Here is a 27,157-nt window from a genome sequence, read left to right on the forward strand (position 1 = left end):
ATGATCCTGCACACTACTGGTGGTGCATATAGTAGCTCACCACCAGAGTGGTTGAGGGAGCGGAAGCATGACTTGAGCACTCCGAATGTGCACTCCACTGTGGCCTGACTTGCAATATGGGCTGCATTGTATCTTACCTGGGGTGGTGTTCCGTATTGGCGCCTGTTAGGCAGAATCCAGTGCAGTTCCCTTAGGGAGCACTACACCAGATTAGGACTACAGGTGAGAGCAATAAATCCCCTTTGGTATCAGTCTGTACCACACAGATTTAGTTGGTAGCTGTGGCTGAGCAGTCAGACTTATCTCAAGAGGGAGATGAGCAGTATTCCAGGTTTACACAATAGGTATCACAGTACTATGGAACAAGGAAACACTGACCAAAGCTTTGTATCAAAAAGAGAATATATTTATTCTATACACATCTAGTTCAACACATACATCACAGTCGATAAAGTAAGTCAATTTAGTCAAGGAAAAGTATATACAACTCCCTATTCAATTGTAGACAAGTTTGCGGTAGAGTGAAAACTGAGCAAAACGGCACAGTGAAAACCAACTACAAATGGCACTCTAACAATTTACCGAAAGGGAGGGAAAGTACAAGTTAAACTGAAATATCTCCAGATACCCCCTAGCAACACTTCCTTGAAGTTTTGTGAACAAGTAATGCACAGTGACACTTTAGCAGAAAGATAAGTGAATGAAAACTGAGCAAAATGGCACTCCACAAGTTAAAACAGTAGGAAGGAAGAGGGGTTTAGGAGATTTAGGTGCATCAGCACATTTGTCATTGAAAACCAACCTAGTGAGAGCAGATCTAACAAATCAGCCAGAGTCAATAGGACTGAGCCAGAGTCAGTGGTACAGGACCAAGAGCTTAGGAGCAAAACTGTTCTTGTAGCTGCAGTCAAGTCTTTAGTAGAAAAATATTGAAGAGGTGGATGCGAGGCGAAAGACAATGTTAAGAGAGAGGGCGGTCAACCCAACAAGTAGACAAAGGATTTAAAACACCTTTAGGGCTAACACGGGAAAAGGGAGGCCTGGTGGAACAATGTACCTTAAACGTGAAGAAGTGGCTCCTGCGGTGGCGGTTGTTCCAGGTAGTTCCTGCAGTTCCAGGGGTCCAGCAGAGGAAGAGAGGCTCTCGTTGTGGAGGAAGGTTCGAGTCACTACACTACCCAGGAATAAAACCAGCCGCGGTGCTGCAAAACAAAGTTTAAAAGGTACGCTCCTTTTAATCGCAGTCCGGGTCGATAGCTGCCTGGCTATCCGGTCTCCAAGTGCGGGGCACTGTCGATTCAACCAAGGCAGGTCCGGAGAAGCGATGAGTGAACTGGTTGTCCCCACCAGCTCAAGGGAAGAAGGCTCTTTCGATGAAGATCTCCTCTCGTCGTGTGGAAGAAAAGTGGTGAGACGATCCGTCAGGGCTTCACCGGTGGTGTAGATGCTGAAGATGTCCGTGGCTTCTCTTCCCTTCGGTTCCGTAGTTCCAGTTGCGACATCTTGCTCTTCCAATCCTCAGGACCCTGCTTTTATGCAGAAAGAGACCCATTCATACAGTATAGCTGTATGAATGGTCTTCTTTGCGGGAGACCCTCCAGCCTATTAGGTTAGAGTGCAACCTGAGTTGCGGTGGCAACTCTGTCCAGGGGTTCTACTCCCCCTCCCAAACAACAGACCCGCCCCAGACTCAGAGGCGTCGTAAGAAGGGCTTCTTGACAGAAGCCTGCCAAAAGAGCGAACAAAGGATCCCGTACCTGGGTTAGGAGTATAGAGTAAGACTCGAGAAAGAAGTTATATTAAAGTTCTGGCAAATAAAACCTACCGGAGTAAAGTTAATAATAAAATAAACCGGCGGTATGGTAGAGGCTGTCAGTAAAAGTATTAGCCTCGAACAATGGGAAAATCCCATAGGAAAATATTTGTGGTTGAATATTTTTGGTAGTAACCAGTGCCACCAGCCAGAAATTTTAGAGAGCAGGACTTTAAGGTACCCCCTCGAAAATGAACCTAAGGGAAAAACTATTAACCCTTTCCAGTACCTCCATAGTAAGATGGGTTGTAAGGGTTAAGTTCGTAAGATTTGACTAGTAAAGTCAATGGAGACTTTACATGCTCTGGGAGACAGTAGTCAGTCCCGGGGTATGGAGTCTAGGTTTGGGGGTCGCTACGACACCCCTGTGTCACTGCACGGAGGGTGCTGTGTAACACATGTGCATAAAGATGGTTCCTATGGGTGAAAGAAAATCCCATAGGCATTAAACACGAAAAATAACCTAAAACACACATAGCAAAAATGCCTAAGAGTGGGAAAAAGAGTCTCTCTCTTAGCAGGTAAAAAGAAACAAACCCTTCAAATCCAGCAAAGCTGCTGGGGGACTCTATAAGTAAGGGAAATTAGCCATAAAATGAGAATTCTCCCTAACAGTGCCATCATGTCGGTGCTCAGAGTGTAGGCACTGGTCCCTGTAGAGATGACATGGTTTGTCAGTGGTGTGGTTTTGTCTGTGTGTAACATGCATGCATTTGCAGGGACATTTGTACTCATCAATGAGCCATGTGTTGCCATGCCTCCCAGCTTCCAAGGTCTGGTGTAGGGGTGACATTCTGAATACGAAACTATCGTGGGTGGACCCTGGATAGTTGGCATATTCAGAGGTAATGATTCCCTTGGCATCACATACAACCTGCCCATTGATGGAATGCCAGTGCTTGTGATTGCGATAGATGTGCTCTGTGGCTCTAGGTAGACGTAGGGCCACATGTGTGCAATCAATGGCACCAAGCACTTTAGGGAAGTGTGCCATCCCGTAAAAGTCCTGGACCACGTCCTGCCTTTCTGCAGGTGTTCTGGGTATGTATATGTGCCTGCGGACTAAGGGGCATGCAGTCATGATTGTCAACACCTGGTGTAGGCAGTGTGACTGTGTGGGCTGTGAAATGCCCTCGACTATTGCAGTTGTCTGCTGAAATTACCCAGTGGTCAATAAATGCAGTAAATTGAGCTCCTTTTCAAAGGGGCTGAGTGCTTGGGAGCACAGTGTGGTTAATGTGAAGTGTTAGGGAGAATTCTCAAGAATGTGCTAATTTCCCTTACCTTTTGAGACCCCCAGCAACTTTGCTGGATTTCTAGGATTTTAATTTTTACCTGGAAAGAGTGTGAGCCTTTTTTCCCACTCTTTCATGTATTTTGATGTGTGTTTTACTTTTGTGTTCTTTGGATATGGAGCTTTAAAACAACCCCATAGGCATCATCTTTTTCTTGTGTGTCACACAGCACCTTTAGCGCAATGACACAGGGATGTCTTTCAGACATCCCAAGGTTTAAATGCCTTCTCTGGGACTGACTACCGTCTCCCAGAGCATGTAAAGTTAAATTGACTTTACTAGTCTTTTTAAATGTACAGACCCAGCACACACTATATCCCTATAGAGTGCTAGAGGGGTTGCCTAGCATCCCCTGAGTCTAACACTCATGTAACAGTCACATTTTACCCTTTCCCTCTTGAAATGGCTGGTGGCAGTGGTTTACAACAAACTACCAAGATAATTGCTGACCGCAAACACCGCTAGCTAAAAATCGGGGCAGCCATGTTTTTCAATACGGCGGCCAAGACCTATCTGTAAAAACAGATTCCAGTCAAATTTTTTCACCGTTTTTTAAGGAAAGATCCTTCTAGTGTTTGTCTCTGCATGCCATACCAGGTTTGGTCCCTTTGTGTGTTGGCCTTTGGCGGGCCTCAGTGCTGAAGCCCTCCTCTGGCGCCTGAGTGTCTGGGGTGGACAGGATGTGAGGTAGGTGCCTGAAACTCCCTGTCAGTAGTCTCCTAGGAGACCTGAATGCACTCTGGCGTGATTGGTCAGCTGGCTGTCCGGCAAGGACAGCCACCCTGCTGTGTGAGTGGCAGCCAGGCTGGAATGAATCGGGGAAAACTGTTTAAAAGCAGGCCCCTATGACTTGGAAAGCAGAGTCGACCACTGGAACGAAAGAACCGAAGACGAGCTGAAGGAAGATGTCTGCTGCAACTCCTGGTCCACTGGTGAAGCCCTGCTGCAGGTCTGAATTGCCTGAAACTCCATCGACAGAGAAGCCCTTCAAGGTTAACTTCTTCCCTTGAGTGGGAACAACCAACTCGCAAGTCACCTGGACACCGTCTCTATACTGGTCGAGTTCTCTTCAGAGTGCTGTTGAAAACTGGATAGCCAGTGAGAAGGATACCAGTTTGTGGTGTTTGAGGCACTAACAACTTAAATCAATGTTTTTCCAAGCTTGTGGCCTCTTCCCTGGGCAGTGCAGGAACCTCCCAACGTCCTCCTTCTTCTCCCCACTACTGAAGCTCAGGAACAGCGGGATGTGCAGGAACTGCCAGGAACAACTGCCTCAGCTACAGCTCTTCTTTATTTAAAAGGTACTGTGCAAGTGCGGTCAAGACATCCTTTCTGCCACGGTGAAAGTTTGTGAAACTTTACCAACTTTGAAGGCTTGTCCTTCCCTAAACCGACATATAACATTTTTCGCCTGACCAACTACTTCTAAAAATCGTGGCAATCCAAGACTCTGAACCATTGACTTTGGCCCAGGCCTATTGAATTGAATTGCTGGGCTGGTTGTAGTGAACTGAAACTATTTGCCCTACCTCTGCAAAGTATTGGTGCTTTAATTCTTTAACCATGTCTTTTTACCCCTTTTTAAAGTAATTGAAGTGCCATTTTGCTCCAACTTCAGGGGAGCTGAACTTGTTCAGAAACTAATTGGTTGTGTATTGTATTATATTAGATTGTGATATTGAGCTGCTCTTACCAGTGGAATGTTTTCCAACTGACTGTGTAAATAAATGTATATTCTTTTACCAAGAAACCTTGAGTAAGTGTTTGTTTGAACCACTGTGATTGCTGCCCCTTTGTGTAACCTCTTGTACTGCTCACTTTACACTTGAGATAAGTATGGGTGCTCAGCCACTGCTAACACATTACTGTGTAGTACAGGCTTGTACCAAAGGTGAACATGTACTTACATGTGTAGTCTTAATTGTGTGTAGTGTTCCCAAAGGGTACTGCATGTGATTCTGCCTAACACTGGTGTACAGTGGTGAGGATAAAGTATAGTCGTCACATTGGAAGTGCTGCTCTTACCTTTGGTAAAATAACCCTCACAAGGCTAAGCACCACTAAAGAAGCAATTGTTTTATCATGCCTGATATGGATAGCTACAGACAGGAGACCCTAGTCACTTTAACAGTTGATCAATTGAGAGAAATGTGTAAAGCTAGGAACCTCACTGTTAAAGGCAAAAAGGTTGAATGGTTAGAAACGTTGTTGGAATATCAAAGTCTGCGGAGTGGGTTTGAAATACCTACCCCTGCAGCAAATGTGGAAAATGATGATGAGGAATATAATGTTTCAGAGCCCAACTCAAATGTTATTGATGAGTTAGATGAGGCAGAAGAGTCTCATAATGTAGGCCCTGTTTTACCTCTACCTGCTCATAGGCCTCAACCTTTGGCCACAGGGACCCCATCAGGTCCAACACTAAGTCCTGAATTTGTCTCTCTTGAAAGGATGAGACTTGAATTGGAATTCAAAAGAATCCAAGCCCAAACTGAAAGTAAGCATCAAGAACTTGAGCTCAGAGAAATGGAGTTGAATCGTGCAATTGAAATGAAAAAGTTGTCTCTTGAGAATGGTTCTCTCCCAGAGTCTTCTAGGTCTTCCAGTCCTAAGAGGCCTTGCATGCAGTTTGGGCTGAATTTCAGCACACGCTGACCCAGGTGAGTAGTGGACACTGCGTTTTATAAATGTGTTTTAACATTTTCTAAATTTGCCTGTATAAAATGTCTTATAAATAACCACCAAATATATTGAAATAGTCTGTGGACAGGTAACATAATGAACCGTTTTCAGTTCTTGGGAAATATTTCCCACAAAGGGAGAGGGGAAGGCTGGAAAGCATCGGCTCCCCGGAACTGAAAACAGAGGAACCAAAGTCAGCGTGTTACAAGGAGGGAAAAAACAAATCAAGAGAAGGAAAGAGGAGAACAGGGAGGAAGGTACGCCTATGAGGAGGGGTACCCGGGGAACACAAGGAGGAAAACATGGAGGACAACAAGGCAGTGGATAAACAGCTCGAGCGTCTGTAACTGAGAAGTTGCAACGCTACGAGCAGGGGGCATGGCAATCTTTTAACCAGCTGATAGCAGGAAGGCTGGGCCGACAATGGGAGGTTGTGCGGTATTTACTACCGAGCCTCCATTGTTGCCACAGCTTCCAGGGTCGCGGTGGGACAGCATGCCCCCTCTTCAAGAGAGAAACTGGCAGAGGAGACGTGGGGCCTGTATGTGACTCCTGGGTTCCCATGTTCGTTCTGCTGTGGTATAGCCTTTCCAGTGTACTAGATACTGTAGGGTTCCCCTTCTGTATCAGGAATCCACAAGTCTTTCCACTTCATACTCCTCAGGCTCTAGATCCTTGGATACTGATAAGCGAGGTGAAGTGGGAGAATGGAACAACAGGCTCCCGCCAATCCCCTCTCGCGCTTGGCCTAGAGGATCACGGCCTAGGCACCCGCCACCAGAGGAGTTTGCCTATCTACCAGACGACCAAATACCCTGGTACAGGAACATACGGATGTGCCCACCCACCTGCCCAGCAGCCCGCCCTGCCCATGCCGACACCTGCGGCATGGATCAACTCGACTAAACCAACACATCGTTAGAGATGCCATGACGACCTAGCCAACGGTCAGCACACCTGTGCAAACATGCACACTGGGCACTCCCACACCAATCCACACGAAGAACTTACTCAGTGCTATGACATAGGTGACGAACACACCCACGGACGTGCATCTTTATTATTTTCCACATAGGCTCTCAAAATGCAGAAACGCAAGACGCATAATGAACTTATCTAAAAAGGCTTGCTCACGCTTCTTCTAAAACCATGTACCATAATGAAGAATATAACGGAGACACGATACTGGGGATAGAGCAATATGATACCGTAACCTAAAGCGCTCTGCATCAAACGGTTCCACCTATGCACCAGGCCCAAGTAGGCCGCAAGCAAAAGCTTCCATGAACATTGAATGAGCAAGAGCTCGGTTGCTGACCCTGCAGAATAAGCCCGGCGAAAGCAGACAGCCAAGGGCACAATGTTGCGATCTCGCACGCCGCAAGCCGACGCCAAGGTCGCACCTGCAAGATAAACCAGGCACACAGTGGAAAAAACAATATTAATTGTGCAGAATTCTGCCCAAACCACGGTCCCACCTCACGTGACCAAGCCAAACCTGACAGGATGCCAAGGTCAGGAGGAAGGAGACGCCTGAATCCCCCGTTACAAGACACAGGCGGATACAATTAAAAGACTCAATGGACATCTGCGGCAGTGGGAGTAGTCAGCCTTCCAACACATGAATAAATCCTCACATTGTCTGCACCTACCCATAGTGAAACATTGTTGCAAATGACAGGTGCACCGCGAGCTGGGAACAGCGATGGTCCCAGACTGGGAGGCTCGCGAGCGGACCAATCAGAACATGGGGCTCTTATCACTGACGCCATTAACATTGAACAATCCTCAGGGGTCTTCATGTAACAATTTTCATGTATCAAATTGAAGGGACAACCCAAGTATATCACCTGACTGACCCTCAACCACTAACACCGATCTCTATACGTATGCTATACTAACCCTACCACTCGAGTAACCAATCCAGAGTGGAGATAGGTTTTTTGCTAAACTTTCTAAGGTGACGCAAGTAGCGCGTCATACTAAGGTAAAAAGGGCCTGCGAGCCCCACGATTGAGTGTGTGTCAGGACGGACGCGTACGATCCTTGACCCATCCCTGCCGTTTTGTCTAATAAACAGCAGAACCACCTTGCTTCTTGCGTGTGTCTCATACTCTGTTGGTTTCGGGATATACGGGAGGAGTTGGGGCCTCCCTGCCCGGAGGTCTGCGGACGGCCCAGCCGACCCCGGCAGAAATTCCCCCCGACAAGTTGGAGGCACTGCTGAGATCTGTTTAAGATCTGCCTTTTATTTTATTTTTCCAAGTACTCCCGTTGCGAGGAGGCCCGGCGGCGCGGCCCCCTCTGCCGCTGCCCCCTTCTGAGGACTACAGGACCATCGCGGAACTGCGAGAAGACCGGACAGCGCAATCCGGATATTGGCCTTCGGGAGCCTGTTGAGAAGTATCCCGCCCGCGGTTGGCGAGTGTCCAGACGTGGTCCAGACGAGGGGAGGTGGCGAGCCGCTTGGAGGGGTGCACGCAGTCGAGCGGCCGCGCATCAGGAGAACTTGGTGAGTATGCCACACCCAACAAGCAATGTGAAATTGTGAGGGAGGGGGGAGGAATTAAATACGGGAGGTGGGAGGTGTTGCACAGGTGCGCGGCAAAGGTTTGACAATTTAGTGTTGGCAATGAAATGAATGGTAGCTGAACGAGTGCGAGAGCAGTCGGCTACGTTACGCGAGAGAGGGGGGCGGAGCACGAAAACATCACGTGCGGCCGCTCGTAGACACCGATTGGCCTAGGTCGCGACTACGTGTAAGGATGTGTGTGTGTGGTTTCCTACGATTTGGTAATTATTGATCAATGAGTAGATGAGGATCCCTATTGATCGAGCAAGAAACTCGATAGGTAGATGACGTTTCCCTGTAGGCGGTAGCTAGCTAGTTGCCCAATACGGAAGATAATTGGCTGGTTAAGCCCTCCTGTCGAGGGGCGTATCACACGCGAGGCGACGCAGCGTGCGCAGTCCGATTATATTATTGATTACCTTGTTCCAGGCGTGACAGGAAGACAGCTGTGAGGTTAACGGGGGTAGATTGCAAGTGTATTAAGAACTTACCAGTAGTTTGAAGAGATCGGTGACGTCACCAGTAGGGCTTTCATAGGATATCCCGAGCACAAGGCATCTTTCTTTCTGAGAGTGGTGGGGAAGAGAGTTGTGGTAAGGGAGTGGAAACGGAGATAAACGGTAATGAGTTGATCGAGGGAAGGCGAAACGGGGGACGTGGCTGCGCACGGAGAACGCCGGCCACGGCAATTGTAGAAGAGGGAGGAGGAGCAAATGAAAATAGGACGGCTGTACAAGAACGTCACAAGGGGTACGCAGCCGCAGGGGGCTACGTGCGCCTCGGCCGCAGGGGGCCGTAAGGGTGTTCTGTAAAGGAAGAAAAGAAAGAAAAGAATATACAAATGTAAATACTATATTTTAATAATTTTCCTTAGCGGACTATCGCAAGTCCCCAAACTCACGGGTCCAGGTAAAGGTATAAGGCTGTGTATTGTAAGTGTTAGTAAGATAATAGCTACCAAATAGGGGAAGGATAACAAGTGGAGCGCTACTATGTCATACGGGGCAGGATCGGGAGGGTGGGGGAACACCCTCACTACCCCACTACAACACATATGTGAAACACTGTCACCCCATAGGGAGAAACTGATCAAGTATAGCATAGAATGGACACAGGGGACGGACAACAAAATGACAACACCATGTCCGCCTAATGGTAGCTTCGATCCATATACCCAACATTCACTATTAAACCATCTGCATAACACATACAAGGGGAAGAAGTTGACACACCACGTGGAGGCGTTTAACTTATGGAGGATGTTCCAAGGGTCCCGACCAGGACCAAATGGAATGTTCACTGTGGGGGAAACACCGGAAGAAAAAGAGATTAAGGAGGAAGGAGAGAATGGGGAAAAGGAGAGTGAAGGCCCAAAAAACACGGGGAACGGACAAGAGGGAGGAGAAAAGAATAATAACTTAAAAGAAAATGAAATAAAAAAGGAACAGGGCGACGATATACCCCTAGCGAAGGTAGTGAAAACAGAGGGAGGGGGGTTGTACCCTTTAAGAGAACTAGGAGAAATAGAAAGAGAACAGTTAAGGGCGTCTGAGGGGTACTCGAACCCGGCATACAGCCCGCCACCATATGCAGCTCATAGGAAGATGCCAGCAGGGGAGGGGAGGACTGGAGAAGAGCAAACTGCGGAAATAGGACATGATGAGTGGGTAGCTGCGCAGATACTATTAAAATTACGAGGTTCATTAACAGGAGAAGAGAAGGAGGTAGTAAGGAAAATGGACGAGGATAATACCAGGGAGAGTGAAATGAAAGGGGAAGAGCTATTACGACAAAAGGAAGAGATTTAAGGGATGAGCAGAATGAACTGATCAAACAGCTCGAGAGGGAGGAAAGAGAGAGAGCGAGGGAAAGGAAAGAAGGTAAGAACGAGTTGGAAAAAATAAGGGAACGAACTGAGGAGCAAAGGAGAGAAGCCGAAAGGGTAAAAGCAGCAGCAGAACGGGTATCAAGAGCAGTACTACGAGAGAGGAAAAAGGAAGAAGAAGAGAAAGAAAAAGAAATGGCAATGTGGAAGAAGAGATTACTATCAGAAACGACTAGGAAATACGAAGAAGGGAGGGTGATAGAGAGTATATTAGAACGGGAGAGGGTGAGATGGGAAAGGAAGAAAGAGGATGAAAGGATATTGGAAAAGATGAGTAGTGAAGTAATGGAGGAATTAAAAAGGAAAAGGGAGGAAATTGGTAGAGAGATGGAGGAGAGAAATGAAGGGGAAAGAGAAGATAGGAGAGGGGAGAGTGAAGTAAGGAGGTATGTATATAGAGACACAGAAGCAGCAACAACATCAGCGCAAAGGGGAGCGGTTGGTAAAGGAGAAAACGGAGAACCGGACCTAATAGACTTAAAAACAGTAACGATCAAGGGGAAAAAGACAGAGTGGGGGCTGCCATTTACGAATGACTTTTGTAGTGAGGAAGAAGAAGGAATGGAGAAGGAAGGAAGAAATAGTGAAAGGGAAAGCCTAGATAAACTATACACCACCCGGACCAATACAGACTCACCATGGATCTGTAGGAGAAAGGATGAACTGGAGAGAAGTGAGGAGGAAGAGCAAGGAATAGCGGAAAGACAGACACATGAAGCCACACCGTCACCATCCCACCCTACATGCTCAACCACCTCACGCTCATTACGTACAACCAAACTCACGCCCTTCACAAACGAACTGACACCCTATGCAGGTAGGCTTAGAGACCTCCCTAGACGCAGGCAGGAAGAACGAATACACACGCCCACATTAAATACAGGAAATGATGAAAGAAGGGGAAAAGATGGAGAAGAAAGAGTTACGAGCAGGGGAAATACGGACGAAATTGACGATGTAGGAGAGAGGGAAGAAGAGGAGGGGTGTGAGGACTCGATTTTATGGAACCCAAGGGGTAAAACGAGACACAACGTAATGCCACTTCTGGAGAGGGGAGGGGTTAGACCACAATACGTCCCTTGGAAGCATGCAGACAAAGAAAATATAAAGTGCAGGCTCCCATCATTAAGTGGAGGTGCGGGTAAATGGATATATGAAATGGAAAAACACACCGCAGGACAGAAACTGGCAGTGGGAGATGTAAAGGGCCTTCTAATATCTATATTAGGGGATGCAGCGGATGACATTTGGAAGAGAGCGGGATTCACTGGGGTAACAATAACAAACACATCGCACGATGGGGCACCATTCGCAAACTGCAGACATGCACTATGGCAGGCACTGAGGGTACAGTACCCAGACACATCAGACATAGGAGCAATTACCTCACGCAAGATGCGTGAGAACGAAGATCCTGTTGATTATATCCAGGAAATCCAAGAGAAGTGGCGCATGGAAACTAGAGAACAATGGGACAAAACACCAGCAATATTCTATCATATATTAGTACAAGGGCTCCCAGAAGGAGTTCAGAAACAACTGAAGAAAGTAGTGGGAATGGAAGCAAAAGCATGGCCAGAAATACAACTGACAATAGTGCATCATTGTAGGACATGGCAAGGAAAAATGAAACAAAAGGAAGAGGACAGGAAAACGGAAGAGGCTAAACTAGTACAGAAAAAACTTACTAAATACATAATGGAAGGGGCACTAATAACTACACCTGCAACAATGACCCAAAGCCCCACACAAGTAGTGGCTGCACAAGATCCCTCCCAAATACCATCCTCACAGACTATAACACAACAGGTGCCGCCACTCCAACCATACACGACCAACATGGGAGGAGGATACTCAATGCCAGGAGCTGGGTATTATAATTACAACAGGGGAAGAGGAGGAATAATGAGAGGGAGAGGATACGGATATAACACACAACAGCAGGTGGGAGGACTTAGAAATTCCTACCCCACCGGGCAACCAGTATACCAGGACAACACAGGAAGCTTTCCATGGCAGAGTAGGGAACCACCGGTGTGTTGGAGTTGTGGATTAGTAGGGCACATGTCACGCACGTGTAGAGTAAGACCAGGAACACCATCATGGAGCGAACAGGGACAACTAAGGCCAACACAGGAACAGCAGGGCATACAGCAACAGCAGACGTTGCAACAGGGAAATGAACAGCAACAACTAGTAACACAACAACAGCCACAGGCATATTCACTGCCACAACAACAGGTAGCAATAACACAACAACCCCAAGCACAACAAACACAACTGGGTAGGGTGACGGTCCTGGGACATAACCCTTACACAGGAAATGGTCAATCGTTGTACCCTCAATAGGACAGCCCACAGACGGCCTTGGTGTGTCCCATCCTGTCGGTAACACCTAATAGTGCGGAGGAACCATGCATAGAGGTACCGATAGGTGACAAAAAATTATCATTCCTTGTTGACACCGGGGCGACCCGGTCTTGCATAAGGGAAGGTAAATTTAAGATGTCAGGCGAAGCCATGAACACCCAAGGATTCTCTGGGGCTAGGGGATTGGTTCCCTTTACTGATAACATTCCCTTATCAATAGGGGATTATGACATTTCAGTCCCACTTTTATATTCTAGGGCCTCACCAGTAAATATACTGGGGAGGGACATCATGAACAGGTTGAATATGACGATCTCCTTTACGGAGGACGGCATAATTTGCTCTACTCCAGGAATTAACATGCTCACAGCACGACAGATTATGCAAGCATACTGCGGACAGACAGCGATTAGGGCTGAGCCAGTAGATGGTGAACTATTCCAGTACGGGACAGACATGGCATTTGCATGGATGCCAGGGATAGAAGGAAAGATCTGGAGGAGGCCAGCAGCCTATTTGTTCAGACCAGAAACACCAGCCAATGAACCAGAAGGAAAGGTGATTTCAGTGGACATAGAGAGCATTATAGCAACAGCTGATTACATTGCGGTACATGCCCAAGACAGAGAAGGAAGAGCATGGAGGGCAGTGATAGCACTAGCAGAGGGATGTAGACTCACCCAGGTGTCAGATGAGGAGCTGTTCTCAGAAGAAAAGGAGGAAGGTGAAATGGTGTTTATGATGAGTGTGGAAATATGGCTAAGAGTGGCGTACAAACAAGTGGCACAGAAAATTGCAATGGCACTTGAGGCACCCACATCCACCCCAGTTCCCTCCTTTGAGGAGGATATGACAAAAGTACCCACATCATTATGGACTACTAGCCCCTATGACGTGGGGTGCATAAAAAGTATAGGGGGAGTAAGGATAAAATTGAAAAAAGGTGCAATACTCCCCAGAGTGAAACAGTACCCACTATCAAAAGAGGCAGATGAAGGCATATATGAAACAATAACGGCCCTTATAAATAATGGCATATTGGTCCCCTCAGAACCACCATGTAACACGGCTGTATACCCAGTGTGCAAGGCTAGAGGGGGGTCTTGGCGCTTCATACAGGACCTCAGGCCCTTGAACAACATAGTGGAAGCAGAATACCCCATAGCCGCAAACCCGGCCACAATATTGTGTGGCATTCCAGCAGAAGCATCACGATTTACAGTGATCGACCTTAAAAATGCTTTTTTCTCAATACCATTGCACCCAGACTCACAAGATCTGACAAGCTTTACTTACAGAAACACAAAGTGGAAACACACCAGATTGCCACAGGGGTACTGCGAATCACCCTCAATCTTCAACAGAGTAATACAGATGGATTTGGGTAACATTGAAGTGGAAAGCACAGTGTTGCAGTATGTCGACGACATAATAATTTGCAGCACAAACGAAAGAACATGCAGAGAGGACTCATTAAAGATGCTGACAATATTGGCTGAAAAAGGTTACAAGGTAGACATGGAAAAGTTACAGTACTGTCAGGAACAGGTACTTTACATTGGTCAGCTCATATCCCAACATGGAAGAAAGATTACACCACAAAGAGCACAGGCCATTTCAAAAACGCCAGTGCCACAAACAGTGAGGGAACTGCAGCAGTTCCTGGGTCTGTGCAACTACTGTAGAGCATGGGTATTTGATTACAGCTCATACATAGGACCCCTGCTTGAGGCGTTAAAGGAAGCTAACAAAGGGGAGAAAAAGTTGGGGTGGACAATGAAAATGAAAGAGGCTTTTGATGAACTGAAAGATGCGATATCAACTGCTCCGGTACTGGCAACCCCAGATTATGAGCGACAATTCTTTATATTTTCACATTGCGACTCAGCAGTAATGAAAGCAGTGTTGGCTCAAAAAACAAGCATGGGCTACAAACCAGTTGCATTTTACAGCGGCCACTTAGATCCTGTGATGTTAGGTCATTTCCCTTGCGAACAAGGTCTCGCCGCAGCTGCTTTTGCGGTAGAGAAAGCGTCAGCAATCACCATGGGGTGCCCACCCACACTATTTGTGGAACATGCACTATTTGCAATATTGAATAAACCTAAGTCCACCCTAACCAGCCAGAGGGCATCAGGTTATGAGATCATCTTATCTAGAGCTGAACTATCAATTGTTAGATGTAGCACGGTCAACCCTGCAAGGTTCTTAGCAGAAGTAATTTAGGAAGGAGATTATGCACACGATTGTACGCAAACCACTGAAATGTACTCATGTACTAGAAAGGTTGAAGAGAACGCACTAGAGGGAGGTGGGCTCCTGTTCATTGATGGGTCATCAACAATTGACCAAAGGGATGGGATAAGGAGGACTGGGGCAGCGGTGGTAAAAATGATGGAGGTACCGGTGTGTGTGGCGATGAAATGTGTACAACTACCACAGCATTACTCTGCTCAAGCAGCAGAACTGGTTGCACTGATCTTGGCGTTGAAGGAAAGCTTTGACAAACGAGTGACCATATATTCTGACAGCGCATATGTTACGTCCACTGTCCACTCAGGGCTGTCGAAATGGAGAAGAGGGTTTAGGAGAGCTGACGGCACTCCAGTGCAACATGCTCTCTTATTGGCTGAACTAATTGAAGTAATAAATGACCCCCAAGAATTAGCTTTGGTCAAATGTACCGCACACACCCATGGAGAAGATCATGTCTCAAGAGGGAATGCAGCAGCAGACGCACATGCGAAGTATGCTGCATATTTTGGTGAGATATGGAACCCCCCAGAGTTAGAGAGAGGGAGAGGGAGGGGAATGGCTAAGGAGATGTTGATAAGAGAAGGGTACACCCATCTCCCAGCCACACAGATAATGGAGCTACAAGCGGCTGCACCAATGGCAGAAAAAGAAATATGGGTAAAAAGAGGATGCACAATGTCACCAACTGACGCACTATGGCGCCAGGGTAACACTGGAAAGATTGTAATGCCACTGGCACTATTGAACACCGCCCTGAGCCAACTACACCACCCAGCCCACACAGGCAAGGAAGTAATTGCAGCACGAATTAGAGAAGATTGGTTCTGCCCCTAGTTAAATTCCCATGTGTCAAACTTTATCAGCAATTGTCTCACATGCCAACAGTTCACGGCCGGTCACACGCTGAAGGTGATAAAAGGTACTATACCCCGGCCAGAGGGACCCTTCCGACATCTCCATATTGACTATGTTGATATGATCAACGTATGTCAAGGAAATAGGTATATGATTGTAGTAGTATGCCCATTCTCGAGGTGGATTGAAGCAGGGCCCTGTTCACACCCAGATGCATTCAGAGCAGCTAAATTCCTAGTGAGGGAGGTCTTCCCCAGGTGGGGAGTGTGCGAGGTACTGCGGTCAGATAATGGCCCGCATTTCGCAAACGAAATGTTCCAGCACATCACATCCTTACTGAACATCAAACATAAATTTGCATGTGCATACTACCCGCAGGCCAACGGTATATGCGAACGCCTGAATGGCCTACTAAAGGAGGCAATTGCAAAAATACAGCAAACAACAAAGAAGAGTTGGTTGTATTGCCTTCCATTAGCCCTATTTGAGCTAAGGAATAGACCAGGTTCCGACCACCACCTCACCCCTCACGAGGTGGTTACCGGACGTCAAATGCGCCTTCCCCTGACGCCAACATCAAGAGCATTCACTGACCACGAAAATACTGCAACTGTTCTTGGTGATGAAATGTACCAATATGTGTCTTCTTTGATTACTAGTGTAGTGTTTGTGTCTCAACAGCTCGAGCGCACGCGGGGCGGGTCTAACAGCGATCAACAAGAAGACGCGGATAAAGAATTGGAAAAGGAAAGACTGTGCAAAGTTGTTAAAGGTGACCACGTACTACTCCGCAATTTCAACAGAAAGTGGAACAGCCCACGCTTCACTGGCCCCCACCTGGTAGAGGAGGTATCAACAAGAGCAGTAAAGCTACAGGACAAACGTGCCTGGAATCACCTACACGACGTAAAGATCTACAAACTCCAGACCCGCCCCAGCGCCACCGACAGGGCCACTGGAAGAACAACAACAGCGTCACCAACGGAGGAAGAGACTTCTACCACAGCTAACGGCCTAAGTGTCTCCATACCCTGTCACCCCCCAGATTCCCCAGAGACAACTACTAGAAAAGAAAGGGGTGATCCCCATACCGCCCACCCCATGGTCACACGATCAAAGAGTAAAGAGACTTCCGCCAGTTGAGCCCCAAACCCTCTGCCATCGACCCCCTACCCACTGCAGTAATAACTGAACTGAAGGACATTGTCTTGTACATATACACATGTAAACACTTGAATGTTCTCTTTCTTTTCTCTCGCACATGCAGGTACAGTGTATTATTGTACTGCTAAGAAAACAGATAACTAACAAATTCACTGCCCAGGAGTAGATGGTACCCTCAGACGATAACTACCCAGAAGAATTGTCACACCAATTTGTATATGAAATAAAAAGGCCAACGTACCTGAAAAGAAGGAGGGTGCGTGTCTACTACACAGCATTCCTCTTGGCCATAGAACATTCAATGCCCCACCTCCAACCATACTTGCCTGCCCTAAGAGATAGATCGCTTAGATTGGCGTGGGAACAGCTCTTCGCCTGGGCACTGAATGACTATTTGATAGGGAGAGCTTAAAAACAACAACTAACATTAATAACAAGCATATTGAGAATTTTCAGGCGGGCAACTTTAACGTCGCAAGAATAAGCTGCCGGACTGCAGCAAGGTAAGAGCAAAATGCCGGTGAAATTAGCCTCTGTAATAAAATTGATAGGGATTTTAATGATCACCGGGTTCTTGGCTGCCTCTGTATGGCAGAACAGCTATGCTATCAATATTATTGCTGTACCCAAACCTAATACACCCCCACCCCCAGCTGCAACAGGTGTTACGTCAGGTGGTACTAGTAAAATCCCACACAAGGAAAATAGAGTTAAACGCAGCACATACTCAGATAATAAAGGTATTGACAACTACATACAAGATTCAGCACACATCTCAAACAACATATGGTACCAACACATGACCCACATAGGTAAGCAGACAACAGAAGACAGCTGCTACGTTTGCTCATTAATCCCATACGCCATGAGCGCTTCTCGAACATTCGTTGCCACGGAAATAGATGAAAAGATAGCACGATGTATAATATACCTGGCACTGTTCCAAACGAAAGGAAGATTTCAAGGGACAATGGTGAAACTGGTGTGGAAAACACGAGACACATATCCATACGAAAACAACTTCCTCAAGACTTATTTGAGTTACCACAAGAGCAGTTTACATGCTGAAGCATTCAGATACATAACAAGTGGTCCTAAAAAAGGAGAAACAAAGAAAGTAACACTACAGTACCTACCATGTGATTGGTACGCCACTGAAGTTCCTGGTAAAAAAGGATGTTGGGAAAGGCCACTGGTGACAATAACAGGGAAGGTGTACATGGACAACAGATGGGAGATAGGAGTGGTTGGCAGCAACATGATAACAAGAGAAAATATTTCAACTATTGATGAACACAACCATAGATGTTGGATGACTTGGGTCAAGTACGTACCCATGCTCACGTGGATGGAGAAGGATGAAGACCCAATAACAATGCTGCCGCTAACTGCGCCTAAGGTATGCTACCAACATAAAGGAGAGGTGGACGTAGGATACAACACCAACTGTGCAAGCGTGATGGAGTTACCTGAGGGGGGAGCAGGAACAGCAGTAGTAATCGACCATTACTGGGCCTGTGGAGAAAAGGCATACCACACACTGCCCCCTCTGTGGAATGGTGTATGCACAATGGTGCACGTTAATGTACCATCACTAGTGGTACCCCAGAAACATGTGAATGTGGCGAACTTCCCCTAAATGGATGAAGGGAACAAGAGGAAGAAGAGATCTGTACAACCTCAGAAGGGGCCAGAGAACAAAAACAATGGCAATAATACTGTCCTGAATAGAAAGAAAAGACAAGGAGAACCTCTGACAGGAAATTACCTATGGGGAAGGTCGGAAACAGCACTCACTTCAATTCCGCCAGAACACAGACTATTCAGCAGAGCAGCAATGTTCTTCTCCTCAATAATACATCCAGGACTACAGGCTTACGCAAACGGAAAATGGCTCCAGATAACTCGATGGGAACTAATGATGACTATTAATTCTACAGTAAATGGATTCAACGCAATAAAAGAGGAACTGTGAGATGTGAGGATGGTAGCACTTCAGAACAGATATGTACTGGACCTCCTCACAGCAATGGAAGGAGGAGTTTGCGCAAAGATAGGTCAATCATGCTGCACATTCACCCCTGCCAACGATGCTGACAATGGTACACTGACAGAAGCAGTTTCACAATTGGCCCAGATGCACTCCAAAATGATGGATGAAAGTAAAGGTGTGAAAAAGGATGAGAGCTGGTTTTCAATATTATGGTCATGGATGCCATCTTGGCTGTCGGATGGACTGAAGATTATAGTTGGATGTACTATTTTGGCTGGAGCTACACTGATCATAATAAGATTTTCGAAGGCCCGGAAGGCACGCACCACAGACGAGATGATCGAAATGGTTGGTATGCACCCCTTGATGCCAACAGATGACGGCCAACACACAGGCACAATCATAAAAGAGAGAGAGAAGTTGCGCAACCAGATCATCACCAACCACCTGGACCCACCATCTGTGAAGCTCGAAAACCCAAGAAACCCAAGGAGCTACATAGGGAAATGGGTATACTGCACTCCTGGAGGAACCTGTGCATATATGTATTGGTCATTTGAAGACCTTGTTAACCACTATGGACATTTGGGAGGAATAACTAAAATATGGAGAGTGAGAGGAGATAAAGAAAAGGATATGTTTGTGGTCGACAAGTCGACCAGAGGGGGGACTGAAGTGGGAGAATGGAACAACAGGCTCCCGCCAATCCCCTCTCGCGCTTGGCCTAGAGGATCACGGCCTAGGCACCCGCCACGAGAGGAGTTTGCCTATCTACCAGACGACCAAATACCCTGGTACAGGAACATACGGATGTGCCCACCCACCTGCCCAGCAGCCCGCCCTGCCCATGCCGACACCTGCGGCATGGATCAACTCGACTAAACCAACACATCGTTAGAGATGCCATGACGACCTAGCCAACGGTCAGCACACCTGTGCAAACATGCACACTGGGCACTCCCACACCAATCCACACGAAGAACATACTCAGTGCTATGACATAGGTGACGAACACACCCACGGACGTGCATCTTTATTATTTTACACATAGGCTCTCAAAATGCAGAAACGCAAGACGCATAATGAACTTATCTAAAAAGGCTTGCTCACGCTTCTTCTAAAACCATGTACCATAATGAAGAATATAACGGAGACACGATACTGGGGATAGAGCAATATGATACCGTAACCTAAAGCGCTCTGCATCAAACGGTTCCACCTATGCACCAGGCCCAAGTAGGCCGCAAGCAAAAGCTTCCATGAACATTGAATGAGCAAGAGCTCGGTTGCTGACCCTGCAGAATGAGCCCGGCGAAAGCAGACAGCCAAGGGCACAATGTTACAATCTCGCACGCCGCAAGCCGACGCCAAGGTCGCACCTGCAAGATAAACCAGGCACACAGTGGAAAAAACAATATTAATTGTGCAGAATTCTGCCCAAACCACGGTCCCACCTCACGTGACCAAGCCAAACCTGACAGGATGCCAAGGTCAGGAGGAAGGAGATGCCTGAATCCCCCGTTACAAGACACAGGCGGATACAATTAAAAGACTCAATGGACATCTGCGGCAGTGGGAGTAGTCGGCCTTCCAACACATGAATAAATCCTCACATTGTCTGCACCTACCCATAGTGAAACATTGTTGCAAATGACAGGTGCACCGCGAGCTGGGAACACCGATGGTCCGGTCCCAGACTGGGAGGCTCGCGAGCGGACCAATCAGAACATGGGGCTCTTATCACTGACGCCATTAACATTGACCAATCCTCAGGGGTCTTCATGTAACAATTTTCATGTATCAAATTGAAGGGACAACCCAAGTATATCACCTGACTGACCCTCAACCACTAACACCGTTCTCTATACGTATGCTATACTAACCCTACCACTCGAGTAACCAATCCAGAGTGGAGATAGGTTTTTTGCTAAACTTTCTAAGGTGACGCAAGTAGCGCGTCATACTAAGGTAAAAAGGGCCTGCGAGCCCCACGATTGAGTGTGTGTCAGGACGGACGCGTACGATCCTTGACCCACCCCTGCCGTTTTGTCTAATAAACAGCAGAACCACCTTGCTTCTTGCGTGTGTCTCATACTCTGTTGGTTTCGGGATATACGGGAGGAGTTGGGGCCTCCCTGCCCGGAGGTCTGCGGACGGCCCAGCCGACCCCGGCAGAATTTCCCCCCGACAGAGGAATGGAACGTCCTTGGGGATCAGGATGGTAAGCCTTCAAAAGGGAGATATGAAAGACCGGGTGGATCCTCTTTAGTCTGGTGGGCAACCGTAGCCGAAAGGCAACTGAATTGATCCGCGATATGATGGGGAAAGGGCCAATGTAGCTGGCAGAGAACTTCCCAGGGCGGACTCAACGTGGCAAATAGTTGGTAGACAGCCAAACCAACTTATCAGCTTCCCATTAGGGGATTGGTTGTCGTTTCTTATCTATGTAGGTTTTGTACTTCTTCTTGCTGGCTTCAAGGTTACGAAGTGCTTCTCTTTGGGCACGTCTGAGATCGTCTAAATGTTGGTGTATGGTAGGCATCACTGTGGGAGTAAGCCCAAAAAGTGGAATATGTCTGGAATGAAAACCATAGGTGTAAAAGAAAGGACTGATGCCTGCAGCAGAGTTTTTGACATTGTTATAAGTGAATTCTGCCAACGACAGGAAGGACGCCCATCTTTCTTGTTCTTGATTGCAGGAACAGAGGAGGTATTGTTCTAGAGTGGCATTAAGGCGTTCTGTCTGCCCATTGCTCTGTGAATGATATCCTGAAGAGAGTGACTGTTTTATCCCCAGCTGTCTGCAGAGTGTTGACCAAAATCTTGACGTGAACTGTTACCCTCTATCAGACAGTATAGTTTGAGGAAGGCCATGTAAGCAGACAACATCTTGCAGAAAGACTAAAGCTTCTTCGGGAGCAGACGGTAGGCCTGGTAGAGGGGAGAAGTGGACCATCTTGCCAAGTGAGTCCACTGTAACCATAATAGCCATGTATCCTTGTGACTGTGGGAGGTTGACTATAAAGTCAGTAGAAATGTGTTCCCACGGCTGCGAAGGAAGGGGTTCTTGTTGGTGTAAACCCACAGGTTGCTGGTGGACGTCTTGCTCATGGCACATACTGGGCATACTGTTACATAGGCTCTTGAATCCTTATCAATCGTAGGGCACCAGAAGTATCTAGTAAGGAGGTCCAATGTTGCCTTCTGGCCCTTATGACCTGCAGACGGAAGGTCATGGCACCAGGACAGGGCTTGCGTCTGTAATTGCTTGGATGGGAGAAACAACATCCCGTCATGAAAGTATAGCTTTCCTCTTCTTTCCGGACTCTGTTTCTGGCCCTGAGGCAAGTGTATAAGACGAGTGGAGTCTTCAACCTCTTTCAGGAAGGAATGGATGGCTCCCAAAATCCGTTTTCCCACTAACATCTCTTCTCTTCCTTGAACCTGATCGGTGTCTTCACCCAAGCATCTGGACAATGTTTCTGCCAGTACGTTCTCCTTACCGGGTAGGTACGTTATGACAAAATCAAATTGGGAAAAATAATAACCCACCGGGCATGGCGGGAATTGCGACATTCCATTTGTTGCAGCACCTTGAGATTATGGTGATCTGTCCGTACCAAGAAGGGATGAGCCGCACCTTGTAATAGATGCCTCCATTCTATACAAGCTTGGCGGATAGCCAACAGTTCTCTTTCGATCACTGAATAATTCTGTTCACAGGGGTTAAGAGTCTGTGAATAGTAGGCCACTGGATGTTTTTTGCCGTCTTCTCCCATCTGCAACAAAGCGGCCCCTATCGCTCCCCCAGAGGCATCGGTTTCAACGATGAATGTTCGAGATTGGTTGGGTTGGATCAATATAGGGGCCGTGGTGAAGACTGTTTTTAGATCTTGAAAAGCCTTATCGGCGTTCATGTACCACTCGAACTTCCTCCCCTTCTTCAGGAGTGAGGTGATGAGTAAGACAATGTCTGAGAACCCAGGGATGAATCTCTGATAAAAATTGGACAGGCCTAGGAACCTCTGAATGTCCTTAGGAGAGCCTCAAAGGTACATTTCTCTGGTTTAACCAGGAGTTGATTACTCTGCAACCTGTGTAGCACTTCGACTACATGTCGTTGGTGTTCCGAAATGGATGTAGAGAAGACCAAAATGTCATCTAAGTACACAACGACTGAGGAAAACAACAGGTCGGCAAACACCTTATCGAAAAACCGTTGGAAAACCACTGGAGCGTTTACCAAGCCAAAGGGCATCACCTTGTATTCTAAATGCCCCACCGTGGTTCTAAACGCTGTCTTCCATCGTCACCTCTCTTTATCCTCAGCAGATGATAGGCTCTCCTTAAATCAAGTTTGGTGAAAATCCTTGACACCTGCACAACCTCGAGTACATCCTTAATCAGGGGCATAGGGTATTGGTCCCTCACTGTTAAGCTGTTTAGGCCACGGTAGTCTATACAGGGTGGTAACTCTGTTGTTCCTTTCTTTGGTATAAAGAACATGGATGCCCCAGCCGAAGACCGGGACTCCTGGATGAGTCCATTCTGCAGGTTGGCCTCTAGATATTCCTTGAGTGCCCTTCTTTCTGGCACTCAAGGAATATCTACATGGGGGTACATTCGACCAAAGGGCACTGATGCCCCTGGAATTAGGTAAATCGCAAAATCCTCAGGGCGATGGGGTGGCAAGGCACGAGGAAGTTTATCTTCGAAAATGTCTGAAAACTGCTGATTGCAAGGAGGGATGGTTTGTATAACCAGAGTGGACATGGATACCACAATGCCCTCACCGGACTCTGGAACAGATAGAGGTAAGCAGTAATGACTGCAGTAGATGAAGCGAAAGCAGATGGTATTAGACTTCAAGTTGATCATCGGGTTGTGCTTTCGGAGCCAGGGCATGTCCAGGATTACAGGGAAGTGGGCTGCCCAAATGACGTTAAACGTGATCTGCTCCTAATGTTGAAACACAGATAATAAAGTTGAACATGATTCTTGGAGGATGGGGCCAGAGACCAGAGGTGAACCATCAACCCCTTCTACCGGAAGGGGGTTACTCTTGTTACGTAAAGGAGTATGATGTTCTTGTGCCCACTGTATGTCCAGAAAGTTGCCTGCTGCTCTGCATTCCAACATTGCCAATGCTTCCAAAGTGGGTAAATCTTTGAAGGGCAGTCAGACCGTAAATACCATGAGTCTATTTTCTTCCGTACTTCTTCCTGGTTGGGTAACATTGCAGGGACCAGCAGCTTCCACCCGGGATCTTTCCCTGCTTAAGGCCGGGAGGCTGCATTTCCCGAACGCCTGGGTGGTACTTCGGGGCAATTGCGAAGCAGGTGTTTAGAAGAGCCACAATACATGCAGAGACCCTGCTCTCTGCACCTCTTGCGTTCTTCAGGAGTCAGAGGGCCTCTTGCTGTACTGATCTGCATAGGTTCTTCTGTCTGAATTCGACTTGGCGGTGGAGCTGGTGATGGTCCTATGGGAGGGGTGAATTTAGTCCTTCTTCTTTCCTGTCTTCTCTCTGAAAGCCGGTATTCTATTTGGTGGGTCAAGGTTACCAGGTCCTGAAATTACGCAGGGCGAGCCACCCTATCCAGTTCATCCGTTAAGTCATTGTGTAATCCCCTACAAAATAGGGTCTGCTGTGCAGAATCTGGCCAGCCTGCGCCAACTGCTAACTTCATGAATGTGGAAGCATCGGTCTCTACGTCTAGAGTTCCTTGGCGGAGATCCAGAAGAGCCTCATATGATGAGTATTAGACTTCAGGATGGTCGAATCTGGCTCTAAATCTTTGAGTGAAGAGGGCATAGTCATTCATCACAGGATCAGCCTGGGTGACCAAGGGAGTAGCCCATGCTAAGGCGTTGCCTACCAAATTGGAAACAAGAAAAACAATCTTAGCTCTGTCCAATTCGTAGACCTTAGGTCTGAACTCGAAATACACCATACAGGCGTCCAAAAACTCCTTGAGTACTTTCGGGTTGCCATCGTACTTTCCGAAGGGAAAGGCCAGGGGAGGTAGGTCACCTTTGGTGTCCTCTCGAGCGGTGGCTTGTTGTCTTAGGGCTATGTTCTCTGCACATAGAGACTGGACCTCTACCTGGAGTCCTTGAACAGCATTGACAATGTCTTGATACTGCTCCATCGAAGCCATGTTGGTCCTTTGGCGTTGCAAACTGTCAGTTTCAGAGAAATCCTCCCCTGGGCTCTTCTCACCTGAGATTTCAGTGGCTCTGTCTGAAGGACCTGTCTTCTTTCTTCTTCTAATCTTCCTAGGGTCTTCCTCTTCCTATTCTTCTTTCTTCTTAGCCTTCTTTTACTTCTTCTTCTCGTGCAGGTAGGGACGAACCCCCCCTCACCCCCAGAGGCCACCTTGACTGTAACTGGAATACAGCCAAAGAGAAATCCAGAGGAGCCAGCACCCAAACAGTGAAAAAGCCTTAATCAGCAGAACAAATCCTGTGCCGCTGTATGGATCAACGAAGTACACCGTATCCTCCAGGAGACCGTATGAATGCGATAAAATACCACTCAGTGCAGGTGGGAGTAGAATAAGCCAGGAAACAGGATATGGGCAAGAGTACGGGATACTGTAACTATTATCTGCTAGAATAAGATCAGAGAATGGGAAGAGAGTGACAAAGGGAACAATCAGAAATCAGAAGGACCAGAAGTGTGGAGAGAACAGAAACAAATTCTTCTACTTAAACCAAAAGGAATGCTAGGAGAAAGAAAGAACACAGAGGAGAATAAAAGAGAAAGAGCGATCAGACGAGAGAAAGAAAGAAAGAAAAAGAGAGAGAGAGAGAGAGGGGGAGAGAGAAAGAGGGAAAGAGGGAAAGAGAGAGAGAGAGAGAGAGACAGCAAATGCTCTGTCTTAAAAAAGAAAAGAATAGCTATCAAGCTGAATGGATTTAGAGGCATAGACCAGAGCACTCCAACAGACACGGACAACAACGCCGGAGGACACCTACCGAAAGAGGCATGCGCGGCGTCAGAGAGGCGGTCCCTGAAGCTCCCACAAAGGGAGAGGGGAAGGCTGGAAAGCATCGGCTCCGCGGAACTGAAAACAGAGGAACCGGAGTCAGCGTGTTACAAGGAGGGAAAAAACAAATCAAGAGAAGGAAAGAGGAGACCAGGGAGGAAGGTACGCCTATGAGGAGGGGTACCCGGGGAACACAAAGAGGAAAACATGGACGACAACAAGGCAGCGGATAAACAGCTCGAGTGTCTGTAACTGAGAAGTTGCAACGCTACAAGCAGGGGGCTGTCATGATCTCTGCTTCCAAAAGGTCAGGGTTTTCCCAACTCCCTTGGAAGCAGATCCATAACCCAGGTTCCGAGTGCCAACCAGTCCCAATTGGGACCTTTTGGACCCAGTCCTGGCGCCAGTGGCACCAGGCTCATAAATATGCCCAGTCCCAGCGCTGGAAGCGCCGGGCTCATAATGCTTGGGTGGACTTACCTGCAGCAGACCATGCTGCTTACTTGCCTGCCAGTTGAGCCTCTGATCCTCTTCTGTTTGGAACTACTTTTCCTGTTGGGTGGGGCAGGAGCCACTCCCTAGATTCAGAACACTGGAACTCTTCTGGAAAGCAGGAACTCTTTTCTTACCTAGGCGTGGCTGTGGAAGGAGACACCTAAGCACTACAGGAGGCTATTTAAACCACACCCGATGGATGAATCTTGCTTTGCGTTATTCTGCATCCTCTGCAGCAGAACGTTCATCGTGTCTTCTGCATCTGATCCTGGGCCGAAGGAAAAAGGCTTACCATCCTGAATCCAGTCTTCAGCAACACCTATAAAGACAAGAAAGAACAGGTTAGCATTACGGTCTTCAGTGACAGCTCTTCACTTACCTGGTCCATCGGCTGTCACCAACGCCTCGCTCTGCATTCCGGCTTCTGAAAGACAAAGGCTTACCTACTCTTCGTGCGCTCCGGAGGTCTTCACACTGCATTCCGGCATCTGAAAGACAAAAGCTTACCAACTCTTCGCACGCTCCGGAGGCCTTCGGCGCTGCATCCCGCATCTGAAAGACAAAACAAGGTGCGTTTAAAGACATTGGGGAACTTTAATACTCACGTGCCATTACTCCTTTCCACATCTAACCCAGTGGGTATTCCGGCACCCTGCAGCCGCTCCGAACTTGTACCTGCAAAATAAAAAGACAGTTAGAGCGCATCGTGAAGCAGGCAACAAGCGCTTACTTACGTGCTTCCAGGCGCTTCTATTCATCACACGGGCTCCATCTTCAACTCACTT

The sequence above is a fragment of the Ambystoma mexicanum genome, chromosome 10 (genome assembly GCF_040938575.1).
Source record: "Ambystoma mexicanum isolate Mex_15411 chromosome 10, UKY_AmexF1_1, whole genome shotgun sequence".
Taxonomy (NCBI): Eukaryota; Metazoa; Chordata; class Amphibia; order Caudata; family Ambystomatidae; genus Ambystoma; species Ambystoma mexicanum.